Here is a 12,439-nt window from a genome sequence, read left to right as displayed (position 1 = left end):
ACAGCTCCCAGCATGGAGCAGAGTGTGCTCCATGTTGGGAGTAGTAGTACTTGCAGTTAAGGAAAGATCACAGCGGATGTCACTCCTTACACCCGCTGTGATCCTCCCGTATAATGTATAGATGCGGCCGGCCGCTCTTCTGTGGCCCCCTGCACTGACGGATATATACACCTATTTATATTTCCCACAGAAAGTTGCGATTGGCTGGAACAATCTGGCTAATCACAGCTCTCTGCAGGAAATATGAATAGGTATATATACATTATACAAGAGGATCGCAACAGGCGATCTGTCAATGAGTACAGGTACTACTACTCCCATCATGGAACAGTGTGTTCCATGCCGGGAGTAGTAGTACTACCTAAAAAAATTAAAATTTTTTTAAAAAATAAAGAAAAAAAAGTGAAAAACATACACACACTACATTTTTATTATTGTCGTCTACATTTATAGGTCCCTGCCCGCACGCATAGATCGATCCCTGTTTTAAAAATTAATAAAAATGTTGTTATAAAAAAAGATACATTTCATTAGATACAATTTTTTCCTTCACTACCGTATCTTTTTTATTTTTTTAATGGTACTCTACGAAATTTTATTAAAAAAGGTATCTCCATCACTTTTTTGGATTGCTAAAGTCCAAAAAAGAATAAAAACCGCCTTCAAAAACGCCAAAGTTAAAACCCTCATATCATTTTTCTTGGTGTTTTTTTACTCCCATAGACTTCTATAGGAGAAAAATGCCACGATTTTGACAAAAAAATCGCCAGTGGCTCAACATGCTGCAGTTTTGGAAAACCGCCAAGGAGCTGAAAAATGCCAAAAAAGAATGAAAAAACACTAAAAGGAGTAATAAGAATTTTGCGATTTTTCATTGATTTTCAGCTAACATCTGTCTGCAGTGTTTTTCTTGGCATTTTTCCCCCCCTAAAAAAATTAAAACAAGTAGAAACTTAGCCTAAGAGTGAAGTGAAACTACAAGTCCAAGCAAGCCAAGTAAACCAATAGCATAAGGCAAAAAAAAATAAAAATAGAAGAAATAAAATTTTCCTCCTTTAAAAAAGGTATTTTTCTGTCACCCATTGCTTACCCTGTCTAGGAGCCCACAGGACTACAGAAAGCTATGTATTGTGTGCATGGCATTATGAATACCCGTCCTGGCAGCGAGGAAGGGTTAAGAAGCCTGGCTGAGATTTATGTCTACTGAAACGTGCCAAGAGTATAAAATCAGTATTGATTAGCAAAGCAACATGATAGTTCCTATTAAAACTAGTTTAAAGAGGTAACATTAAACGTGATCTACCTCCAAGGAATAGCGCCATAATGTAGCAAATGTAATGTGGCTGGAATAACTGGACTCAATCTGTAAATGTCATCAGTGCTGCAAATATGATTGGTGTTAGAAGCCTGTGTGCTGGGAATCCAGGCATGAAATATAAGAGGGAAGAATAAATATGAATAACTGGCCGGAATGGAAAAATAGAAATATAAATAATAGGAAAGGGAGAGGAGAAAATTTAACCTAATAGAAAACTAGCTAGAGATGCAATCAATATAATATTACAACCGGAGAACTTAAGTCATTTCGGGAGGAAAATGTTTCAAAAACGTGACAAGGCTGTAATATTGGGAGATGTTTCATTGGAATGAAATTATGTACGCAAAGCCCCATTGTGTAAATGTGGAAATGTGAAGTATAATTTCTTTGTGGATCTTTCATTTAAAATAAACCTTGAGAACTTAGATCTAATTTAAATCAAGTAGAGTCTCAAGACTATAAGAATGCCCGTGAATATGCCATCGCTTGCAGCCAATGGAGAAATCCAGTAGGTATGATGGAAGCTCATGCTAGGTTTCTGCATGGGGAGGGATAGGGGGGCACCAAAAATTCATGCACCAGATGCCAGCTAACCTAAGGCCAGCCCTGTAGATGTTCCCTGACAAGTGACTGTTGTTTTCAGTTTCCTTTTATTGCACCCGACATCTGCAATGACATGTGATCAGATTTATTTCTCCCTCTTGATGTATCTTTAATGTCGGATAACCAAGGCAAAAAGTATGGGCTGTAATCTTATTTAAAGAGGGTAATGTTTCATTAGGATTTTTTTTTTGTAATTTATTAGCTTTTTTGTCACAGTTTTTTTTTTTATAAAAAAAATTTTTTGACATATTTTGTGACATATTTATCCAAATTTTGGCCTTAACCCCTTAAGAACCATGGGTTTTTTATGTTTTTGCACTTTCGTTTTTTCCTCATCACCTTCTAAAAATCATAACACTTTCAATTTTGCACCTACAGACTAATATGAGGGCTTATATTTTGCACCACTAATTGTACTTTGTAATGACATCAATCATTTCACCACAAAATTTACAGCAAACCCATAAAAAAATATTTGTGGGGCAAAATTGGGGAAAAAAAGGCCATTTTGTAACTTTTGGGGGCTTCCGATTTTACGCAGTGCACTTTTCGGTAAAATGGGTACCGAATTTATATAGGTTTTATTTTATTTTACTACTTAAAAAAAAAACAACATGAACCACAATTAGTATGTGCAAAATTGTCATCTGTATTTTTCCATATACAGGGATGTATGAGGGCTCATTTTTTGCGCATTGATCTGAAGTTGGTACCATTTTTGTTTTGATGGGACTTTTTGATCGCTTTTTATATATATTTTTAGGGTTTACAAAGTGACCAAAAATACGCAATTTGGACTTTGGAATTTTTTTACGTGTACACCATTGACCATGCGGTTTAATTAACAATATATTTTTGTATTTTGGATATTTACGCACGCGGTGATACCACATATGTTTATTTTTATTTTTGTTTACATATTTATTTATTTTTAATGGGAAACTTTTATTAGGGAAGGGGTAAGGGGTTAAATCACATTTATTAACTTTTTATTTTTACTTTTTTTTGTCCCCACAGGGGACTATTACATGCAATCATTGGATTGCATACACTGTTTAAAGGGGTTATCCAGGAATAAAAATAGATTTGTAAATTACTTCTATAAAAAAAAACTATTAATCCTTTCAGTACTTATGAGCTGCTGAAGTTGAGTTGTTCTTTTCTAAGTGCTCTCTGATGACACCTTGTCACGAACCGGCAGGACAGGTAGTGGATCCTCTAGACCAGAGAGGCGATGGCGCGGGTCGTACTGAGGGATCGTTCTAAGCAGTTACTGGTCTTCACCAGAGCCCGCCGCAAAGCGGGATGGACTTGATGCAGCGGTAACTGCCAGGTCGTGTCCGCCAGTAACAACTCGACCTCTCTGGCAGCTGATATGGCGTAGTACACAGGGAGCAGGCAAAAGCGTAGTCGGACCTGGCAGAGGCTGGCGGCAAGGGTTCAGAGGCGAGTAGACGGTAGCAACGGGTACTGCAACAGGCAAGGAAATACTAGGCAACAGGGAACGCTTTCTCAGAGGCACAAGGGCACAAAGATCCGGCAAGGGCAGGAAGGGGCAGGGTACTTTTATATTTGGCCCTTAATTAACCATTTGGACCAGGCACCAATCATTGGTGCGCTGGCCCTTTAAACTTAACATAGCTCACAAGCGCACGCCCCAGAGAGCAGGGACGCACGCACCGGGACACGTGGCCGGTGTACACAGGAGCGGGGAGAGGTAAGTGAGACTGGGATGCGGATCGCCTGCGGGGACGAGCCGCGACGCGACCCGCATCCCCGCGGGTCAGGGTGAAGAAACGGGGCGCACCTGGCTGCAGCAGGAGGCGAGCGCTCCGGTCCAGAGGCAGAGACCGAAGCGCTCGTCATGACACATCTGTCTCGGGAACTGTCCAGAGTAGAAGCAAATCCCCATAGCAAACCTCTTCTACTCTGTGCAGTTCCCAAGACAAACAGAGATGTCAGCCAGCAGAGAGCATTATTGCCAGACAGAAAAGAACAACTCAACGTCAGAAGCTGATAATAATTGGAAGGATTACGATTGTAAGAGAAGTCATTCTCTTGTAAGAGAAGTCATTTACAAATCTGTTTAACTTTTTGGAGCCAGTTGATAAAAAAAAAGTTTTTTCCTAGAATACCCCTTTAATGCTATGCCATAGCATAGAACTGATCAGTGTTATCGGTGCTCTGCTGCTCCAGCCTGGATCTCAGACATGGAGCAGCAGAGCAACGATCGGACAGTGGGAAGCAAAGTAAGAACCCCCCTGCTGTCCTTTCAGCTGTCCGGGATGCCACGATTTCACTGCGGCAGTCCCATACAGTCCACTGAGCTAATCGGCAACAGTTTTCTCCCGTTTTAGACACCACGATCAACTTTGATAGTGGCGTCTAAAGGGTTAATACCGGACATCTGCCCGACCGGCAATGTCTGGTATTAGCCGCGGGTCCTGGCTGCTGATAGCAACCGGGACCTGCCGAGTATGAAGCGCGCTCATAACAGGAGCCGGCCACGAGAGTAAATATGTGGTCGTTAAGGGGTTAAGGACATAGACAGCTTTAATATTTGTGTTTAGCTTTTTCCTCCTCTCCTTTAAAGAGGCATAACTCTTATTTTTCCATCCACACACTGTGCCCCTGAAGTCAATTATAATATGCTGTGCTCTACAAATGAATTAATCTTATACTGTGCCTTATAAATGAATTAATTATATACTTTGCCTCATGAATGAATTCATTATATACCGTGCCTCATAAATTAATTCATTATATACTGTGCCTCAGAAATGAATTCATTATATACTGTGCCTCATAAATGAATTCATTATATACCGTGCCTCATAAATTAATTCATTATATACTGTGCCTCATAAATGAATTCATTATATACCGTGCCTCATAAATGAATTAATTATGTACTGTGCCTCATAAATGAACTCATTATATACCATGCATCATAAATTAATTCATTATACTGTATACCGTGCCTCATAAATAAATTCATTATATCCTGTGCCTCATGAATGAATCCATTATTTACTGTGCTTCATAAATGAACTCATTATATACCGTGCCTCATAAATGAATTCAGTATATACTGTGCCTCATAAATGAACTAATTATATACCGTGCCTCATAAATGAATTCATTACATACCATGCCTCATAAATGAATTCATTACATACCATGCCTCATAAATGAATTGATTATATACTGTGCCTCATAAATGAACTCATTATTTACCGTGCCTCATAAATGAATTCATTATACTGTAAACCGTGCCTCATAAATGAATCCATTATTTACTGTGCCTCATAAATGAATTCATTATATACCGTGCCTCATAATTTAACTCCTTATATACTGTGCCTCATAAATGAATTCATTTTATACTGTGCCTCATAAATTAATTCATTATATACCGCTTCCCATAAATGAATTCATTATATACTGTGCCTCATAAATGAATTCATTATATACTGTGCCTCATACATGAACTTATTTTATACTGTGCCTCATAAATTAATTGATTATATACTGTGCCTCATAAATGAATTCATTATATACTGAGTCCCCCATATATGAATTCATGTACTGTACTCTCATATTTGTACCATATACTGTGCTGCCATATGTGCCTCTTGATGTATTTTTAATATCAGATAACCAAGGCAAAAAGTAAGTATCTGTGACATGGGTTGTAAGCTTACACTAAGCCTTATAAGTGAATTACTTTTATACTAAGCCCTCATATGTTAATTTATTCATGCAAACTGTGCAAAAAATACTTACCTCTCCAGTGTTCCCTCCCGCCGCTCTCCTCACTAGGTGCCACTCTGGCCACTCACAAAATAATGCTGCCCTAAACCCTGGAGGGGTGCCGAGAGATGGTGCTGGGATCCTGGGGATCTTGTACACTGCTGGTCACGGATAACCTAATTGTAAACACAATGGGGGAGAGTTATCAATACTTGTGTAGAGGAAGAGTGGTGCAGTTTCCCATAGCAACCAAACAGATCGCTTCTTTCATTTTTAAAAAGGCCTCTAAAAAAATTAAAGAAGCTATCTAAATGGTTGCTGTAGACAATAACACCACTTTTCCTCTACACAGGGTTTGATAAATCTCCCCTAAACTATGGGAGGCATGAATCACCATAAATGGGAGGCATGAAGCACAATATATGGGAGGCATGAAGCACCATATATGGGAGGCATGAAGCACAATATATGGGAGGCATGAAGCACCATAAATGGGAGGCATGAAGCACAATATATGGGAGGTATGAAGCACCATAAATGGGAGGCATGAAGCACAATATATGGGAGGCATGAAGCACAATATATGGGAGGCATGAAGCACCATAAATGGGAGGCATGAAGCACAATATATGGGAGGCATGAAGCACAATATATGGGAGGTATGAAGCACCATAAATGGGAGGCATGAAGCACAATATATGGGAGGCATGAAGCACAATATATGGGAGGTATGAAGCACCATAAATGGGAGGCATGAAGCACAATATATGGGAGGCATGAAGCACAATATATGGGAGGCATGAAGCACAATATATGGGAGGCATGAAGCACAATATATGGGAGGCATGAAGCACAATATATGGGAGGCATGAAGCACCATATATGGGAGGCATGAAGCACAATATATGGGAGGTATGAAGCACAATATATGGGAGGCATGAAGCACAATATATGGGAGGCATGAAGCACAATATATGGGAGGCATGAAGCACCATATATGGGAGGCATGAAGCACCATAAATGGGAGGCATGAAGCACCATAAATGGGAGGCATGAAGCACCATATATGGAAGGCATGAAGCACAATATATGAGAGGCATGAAGCACAATATATGGGAGGCATGAAGCACAATATATGGAAGGCATGAAGCACCATAAATGGGAGGCATGAAGCACAATATATGGGAGGCATGAAGCACCATAAATGGGAGGCATGAAGCACCATATATGGGAGGCATGAACCACCATATATGGAAGGCATGAAGCACAATATATGAGAGGCATGAAGCACAATATATGGGAGGCATGAAGCACAATATATGGGAGGCATGAAGCACAATATATGGGAGGCATGAAGCACAATATATGGGAGGTATGAAGCACAATATATGGGATGCATGAAGCACCATATATGGGAAGCATGAAGCACAATATATGGGAGGTATGAAGCACAATATATGGGAGGCATGAAGCACCATAAATGGGAGGCATGAAGCACCATATATGGGAGGTATGAAGCACAATATATGGGAGGCATGAAGCACCATAAATGGGAGGCATGAAGCACCATATATGGGAGGCATGAAGCACCATATATGGGAGGCATGAAGCACCATATATGGGAGGCATGAAGCACAATATATGGGAGGCATGAAGCACAATATATGGGAGGTATGAAGCACAATATATGGGAGGCATGAAGCACCATATATGGGAGGCATGAAGCACAATATATGGGAGGCATGAAGCACAATATATGGAAGGCATGAAGCACCATATATGGGAGGCATGAAGCACCATATATGGGAGGCATGAAGCACCATATATGGAAGGCATGAAGCACAATATATGGGAGGCATGAGGTGCCAACTGCACACATAACAGAGAAGAAGCTTTGGACAACATTTCTCTGAGACACGAGGCACTAACTGCCAAATACATTCAGGAGAGATTCCATAGTCTAATGCTGCTGTCCTGTTATATGTGTTGTATATACAGTAGCCTCTAAAAACGTATGAGACACCAACATGAGACAACAACTTCATTGCCTCTGTTATTCTACCAGCTGCCACAAAATAAAAGACCGTTAAAGGGGTTATCCATGAAAAAAACTTTTTTATATATATCAACAGGCTCCAGAAAGTTAAACAGATTTTAAATTACTTCTATTAAAAAAAAATTCATCCTTTCAGTACTTATGAGCTGCTGAAGTTAAGTTGCTCTTTTCTGTCTAAGTGCTCTCTGATGACACCTGTCTCGGGAACAGAGTAGAAGCAAATCCCCATAGCAAACCTCTTCTACTCTGTGCAGTTCCCGAGACAAACAGAGATGTCAGCAGAGAGCACTGTTGCCAGACAGAAAAGAACAACTCAACTTCAGCAGCTGATAATTATTGGAAGGATGAAGATTTTTTATAGAAGTAATTTACAAATCTGTTTAACTTTCTGGAACCAGTTGATATATCAAAAAAAACTTTTTTTCATGGAATACCCCTTTACCCTGCTTTGGTGTGCCGCTTCATTATCTAATACTGTTGGATTGTCTGGGACTGTGAGTCAAGCCCCCTGGAGCTGAGCACCACTTGGACTAAAAGTCCTTCACAGTCCTTCCATCTCTCTGTCACAGTGCTCAGCATTTAAAGGGGTACTCTGGCACTTAGACATCTTATCCCCTATCCAAAGGATAGGGAATAAGATGCCTGATCGTGGGGTCCCGCCACTGGGGACCCCCTTGATCTTGCACCCCAGTTAAAATCAGTCCCCGGAGCATTTTCACTCCGGGTCTGATTACTGGCGACCACGGGGCAGGCGGCATATGCCGCCTGCCCCGTGGTCGCCAGTAATCAGACCCGGAGTGAACATGCTCCGGGGACTGATTTTAACTAGGGTGCTGCGTGCAAGATCAAGGGGGTCCCCAGTGGCGGGTCCCCTGCGATCAGGCATCTTATCCCCTATCCTTTGGAAAGGGGATAAGATGTCTAAGCACCGGAGTACCCCTTTAAAGCAATTTTTTTTTCGCTCTCTGCTGCATCGCAGAAAGCTGAACAGAGCAGAGCCAGAGTACTGTTCTCCTCACCTGTCCGGTCCTGGGTTCAGTGTATTAGGTCCTGGGACCTACCAGGTTCTCATCCACACTTCACTTATTTAGGTTTTAATGGTACCACCTGAAATCTTCAAAATGAGCAGTCCTTTATCTTACTACATGGATTACACAACCCCTACCCAAATGTATTCATGCATATATATACTAATCCTTTCTGTATTAATAAGGAACATTAAAAGTTCTGATTCTCAGACTCTAATCCAGGATGATTTTGCTATGTGGTAAAGATTTAAACTTCTAGGTTAATAGAGAAGTGCAACATGTGGGCCCCAGATAAAAGAACTGCAGAGAAAGTAAATCCAGACCATGCAAAGTGAATTACACTTGAGGGGGGAAATGATCTTTTAAAACCATTGCTAATTATACTCTGTAATTATGAGCAAATGCAAAGCATTATTCCTCATGTCTTTCTCTGCAGGCACATAATGGATCTTATTATCTTATTAGTCATTTTCTAAAGTATATTTTCACGAGAAAGATTGTATTTGGTTGTTAGTGACTGATGAAGGATAGCGGAAAGATGGCAGCAGCACCTACTGATGTTCTGCCGTGTATTTGCTACCCTACATTTATAGGAACGTGCTCTATTTACCTCCATATTAATAGTTTTCTTCTAGTATAAGTGGCTGCAGACTGTGATCATTCTCTTACACACTAGTATACAGTATAACCGCTGCAAGGAAAACTGGATTCAGTAAATGAAATGAGAAAAAAATTCCTTTCCCCCCCCACACATTACACCTTTCAGCGTAGCTAATCTGGGCCCCCGGAGGTGTTTGATATTGCCTTTCCGTCCTCCTGGGATTCTTATACTGAAAGAGTCATGTTTTTCTTGAAGCCTAATAAAGTATCTTAGACGTGCTGTGTTCTCATAGGGGATAAAACGTTTGATAATATCCACTCCCCAGTATACTCTGGTAAACCAAGTGACCCTTTTATTTGAGGAAATCATTACTGTATTAAAATCATTTTACACCTGTCCAGTTAGAAACTGCAGGGCGCCATAAATTCAGCAAGAGGAACCGTCTTCTCGGAATTGAAGTTTGCAATGTCTCAGAAATCTTCTATTTTGACAGCTGTTTAGTTCCCGGTTTACCAGATATTGAGTGAACAGAAGCGACATTTCCATCTATACTATGTATAACGCCAGCCGTAGACTGACACATTCCTATACATTGTGATCAGAGGGCATTTATCTAATGCGCATGGGCAGCTTAAAGGGGTACTCCGCCCCTAGATATCTTATCCCCTATTCAAAGGATAGGGGATAAGATTTCTGATCTTGCTGGGGACCTCTGCAATCTTGGCTGCGGCACCCCAGACATCCGGTGCACGGAGCGAACTTCGCTCCGTGCCAGATGACTGGCGATGCTTCTGGAGGCTCGTGAGGTCATGATCATGCCCTGCTCGTGATATTTTGGCCATGCCCCCTCAATGCAAGTCTATGGGAGGGGGCGTGATGGCTGTCACGCTCCCCCTCCCATAGACTTGCATTGAAGGGGCGCGGCCCTAATGTCAGCCTCCGGGGTTGAACCCAACGCTGTAAACAAATGCCTTTGGAGAGGGGATAAGATGTCTAGGGGCGGAGTACCCCTTTAAATGGTTATTCCTGTCATAAAGCGTTATTCTCCAGCATTCTGGCCATTGGAGATCGCCAATCTAAAAAATGATTGGATCAATGTCCCTTCAATATTTTCCCCTCACATTGGTGCTTCCGGCAACGTATTGGGCAGAAAAAATCGAACACATCTCCATTCAAGTAAATGGGGTTGTGTTGTAGTTTCCTGCAATGTAGGGGACCAGTATTGTCACTGTACAGAAAACCATTGTGAAGAAGCCACAACACTAGTGCTGCAGTCTCCTGGTGCTATAACTATTATGGGAAAGTTTATTTATGGATAGGCTACACATGGACATTGTACGTGCAATGATGCAGCAGATGCAGTCCTTGGAAAAAGATCTAGTTACTTGTATGTGTGATTGTTATTAGAATGACACGCATCTGTTGCACCACAATATATCAGTATGGAAGATAAAAGTTAGAAATAAATGTGTGTCATGCATCATGCGTATGCATAATAGTGTCACACGGGCAAATTATTGTTGTGTAGCCCTAGCTTAATATGTCTTGTATATCTTTGTTTTAATTTATTATGTTGTTGCCCCAGCTAATTGAGCACCCATTGATAGCACTAGTCTATCCTGTACTATATTTTTCAACACAATACATAAATGTAATGGAACATAGCACATGGTACCAAACAAAACCAGGATAATGTTGATCATCATGGCTATTCTTTGCCGAAAAGGGTTAAAGGGGTACCCCGTTGGAAAACTTTTTTTTTTAAATCAACCGTTGCCAGAAAGGTAAACAGATTTGTTAATTACTTCTATTTAATAATCTTAATCCTTCCAGTACTTATCCGCTACTATATGCTCCACAGGAAGTTCTTTTCTCTTTGAATTTTTTTTTGTCTGACCACAGTGCTCTCTGCTGACACCTCTGTCCATGTCAGGAACTGTCCAGAGCAGTAGCAAATACCCATAGCAAACCAATCCTGCTTTGGACAGTTCCTGACATGGGCAGAGGTGTCAGCAGAGAGCATTGTGGTCAGACAGAAAGGAAATTCAACAAGAAAAGAACTTCCTGTGGAGCATACAGCAGCTGATAAGTACTGGAAAAATTAAGATTTTTACATAGAAGTAATTTACAAATCTGTATAACTTTCTGACAACTTAGAGAAGCCGTTGTGATGCCCATGATAGAGATACTTTGTAGCCATCACTTCTGATTAATAGGTTCATCCAAATACTTGGTGTTAGTCTCAACTAGTAATTAAAGGGAACCTTCCACCACAAGTCATTTGAGCTGTCTCCAGGGCATTGCCTGCTCTGCCAGCCTTGATTGATATATCTCTCCCTATATCCAAATTGGGAGAGATCTATCAATCACGTAGGCAGAAAGCGCCTGCAACCATTTCAATGACCCTTGGTTTGGGCAACATAGATACTGCTTTTTTTAAAAACTATTTTTAACCTAGCCTCGCTATCGGAAAAAAAAATCACTGTATAATCCCTTTAATCCATGCACACGTTTGTGTGTCATGAGCAGTACTGGATTAAAGGGGTACTCTGGTGGAAAACTGGTTCCAAAATGTTAAACAAATTGTACTTAGCTGCTGTATGCTCCACTGGAAGTTTTCTTTTTGAATTTATTTTCTGTGTGACCACAGTGCTCTCTGCTGACACCTCTGTCCAGGGCCGGCCCACGACATTGTGCTGCCTGGGTCCAAGAGTGAAATGCTGCCCCACCCCCAAAAAAACATTAGGTAGGCAGCAGTTCCCCCACATTTGGTAGGCAGCAGTTCCTCCACATTAGGTAGGCAGCATAGTTTCCCCACATTAGGTAGGCAGCATAGTTTACCCACATTAGGTAGGCAGCATAGTTTACCCACATTAGGTAGACAGCATAGTTTACCCACATTAGATAGGCAGCATAGTTTCCCCACATTAGATAGGCAGCATAGTTTCCCCACATTAGATAGACAGCATAGTTTCCCCACATTAGATAGGCGGCATAGCTTCCCCACATTAGCTAGCAGTTTCTCCACATTAGGTAGCATTGTTTCCCCACATTAGGTAGCAGTTTCCCCACATTAGGAA

The sequence above is a fragment of the Hyla sarda genome, chromosome 7, assembly GCF_029499605.1.
Source record: "Hyla sarda isolate aHylSar1 chromosome 7, aHylSar1.hap1, whole genome shotgun sequence".
NCBI lineage: Eukaryota > Metazoa > Chordata > Amphibia > Anura > Hylidae > Hyla > Hyla sarda.
The sequence above is the reverse complement of the archived record's forward strand: the minus strand, read 5'-3'. Positions refer to the sequence as shown.